Source organism: Pseudophryne corroboree, chromosome 2 (assembly GCF_028390025.1).
Source record: "Pseudophryne corroboree isolate aPseCor3 chromosome 2, aPseCor3.hap2, whole genome shotgun sequence".
In the NCBI taxonomy this organism is placed as follows: domain Eukaryota; kingdom Metazoa; phylum Chordata; class Amphibia; order Anura; family Myobatrachidae; genus Pseudophryne; species Pseudophryne corroboree.
The window spans coordinates 831,702,844-831,705,117 of NC_086445.1; positions in this window are offsets into that span (position 1 = coordinate 831,702,844).

The following is a 2,274-nucleotide window of genomic DNA, read 5'->3' on the forward strand; positions in this document are numbered from 1 at the left end:
AGTATCACTCAGACCAAGAGAGTGAGGGATTTGCAGAAGGAGAGGGTGGTCCACAGTTTCAAAAGCAGCAGAGAGGTCAAGAAGAATAAGCAGAGAGTAGTGGCCCTTAGATTTGGCTGCATAGAGGTCATTGCAGACTTTTGTGAGGGCAGTTTCAGTGGAGCGAAGAGAACGGAAACCAGACTGGAATGGGTCAAGCAGTGAATGAGAGGAAAGAAAGGTAGTGAGGCGATTATAGACTCAAGGAGTTTGGAGGCAAAAAAGAGGAGAGAGATGGGTCGATAGTTGGAGAGGGTGTTTGGATCAAGGGTAGGTTTTTTTAAGAATAGGGAAGACAAGAGCATGCTTGAAGGCAGAGGGGGCAGTGCCTGATGAGAGGGAGAGATTGAGAAGGTGGGCAAGATTGGAACAGGCAGAAAGAGAGAGGTGGAGGTGGGAGGGGCTTGGGTCAAGTGGGGAGGTGGTGGAGGGGGAGGAACGGATGAGGGCCATGACTTCCTCACCAGATACATGGGAGAAAGATGTCACAGTTGGTGAGAGGGAAGGGGAGGGTTGGCAAGGGATGGGTGGTGACTGGTTGCTGGTCTGGTTGGATGTGATGTCCTGACGAATGGAGTCAATCTTGGATGTGAAATAAGTGGTAAAGTCAAGAGCAGACAATGAGGAAGGGAGAGGAGGTGGTGGTGGGCAGAGGAGGGAGTAAACAGAGGCAAGGAGGTGCTGGGGGCTGGAAGACTTTGTAGAGATGAGAATTTTGAAGTATGATTGTTTAATGAGGGAAAGGGCAGCACTGAAGGATGAGAGCATAAATTTGAAATGGAGGAAGTCGGCCTTAGACCGTGATTTCCTCCACTGTCGCTCAGCAGTACGTGAGCATTTTTGTAGATATCTGGTGCATTTAGTGTGCCAGGGTTGAGGTGTTGATCTGCAAGGGTGAATAGTGGTTGGTGGAGTGACAGAGTCAAGAGCAGAAGTAAGTGATACATTGTATAGGGATGTGGCTTGTTCAGGGCATGTGAGAGAGAGAGAAGAGGAGAGGAGAGAGAAGTGAGTCGAACAGGGAGGATAGGGATGAGGTGTCAATAGCCTAAATGTGATGGTAGCCTTAGGAGGGAGAGATGGGGAAGCAGAGATAGATAAGTTGAGAGAGAGCAAGTGGTGGTCAGAGAGGGGAAAAGGGGAATTGGAGAAATCAGAAATATCACAGCGGTGAGTGAAAACCAGATCCAGTGAGCTCCTGTTCACGTGGGAGGGTGAGGTGGTCCACTGGGAGAGACCAAGTGAAGAGGTGAGGTTAAGGAGTCTAGAGGCAGGTGATTTTGTGGGGTTATCGATAGGGATGTTGAAATCACCTAGGATAATGGTGGGAATGTCAGAGGAGAGGAAGTAAGGAAGCCAGGAAGCAAAGTTGAACTAAAAGTTGTATCCGCTTTACCCACGATCTGCCTGTCAGCTTCCCGGGTGTCCTGCGACTACGATTTGCTACTTGAGTGTTTTTTTACATCCGGTATATCGCATCCAATTGTGTACAAATGCACCTTTTTCTTCGATTGCGATAAATATTCATGGCAGCTATGACGATCTGCGATTTCCCGATCTGAGGAGCAAGGGAATGTGCCTCGGATCGGAGTTGGAGGAAAATTACATGCAATGTGACACTTTTCATTCGATCCCTCGTTCCAAAAGCTTACAATCGGATGAAAAGTGCCCATATTGCACTAGTGGATGGGGGCCTTAAGTCTGGCACCTTTCTTACAGTTCATATTAATAAGCAGTAGGGTTGCGTTTATAAAATCCAAAGCTGTAAAATGACGCCGGACCTGTCATCACCACCACTTCTCACCATTATTACAAACCATCTATTCTAAATTGTTAATAAAATAACGTAAAATTCACTTTATATTCTTACAAATAATAAACATACTTTCAGTTTAAAGTAAAAGTGACTAAACCAATGTTACCATTTTTTTTTTTTGTTACAAATCTATGTCACCTCTTGTAATTAGGTTGAGATCACTTGTAGTAGGAGCTGAGACTTGAATTACTTTTATTTCAAGAATACACATGCACAGTAAATGATGGCACTGAAAACTCCAGCTAAGGTCCTGTCATAACAGATTTCACAGCCAGCTGCCTTGCCCTTGAACTGGCCCTGGTTGGTATATATGAAGAGGCACAGGATGGGTAAAGAGAAATACATCAAATATTTAACTACATAGAAGTACAGATATAAAATGGTTCCACAGGCACGATGGATGAGGGTCACATCATTAC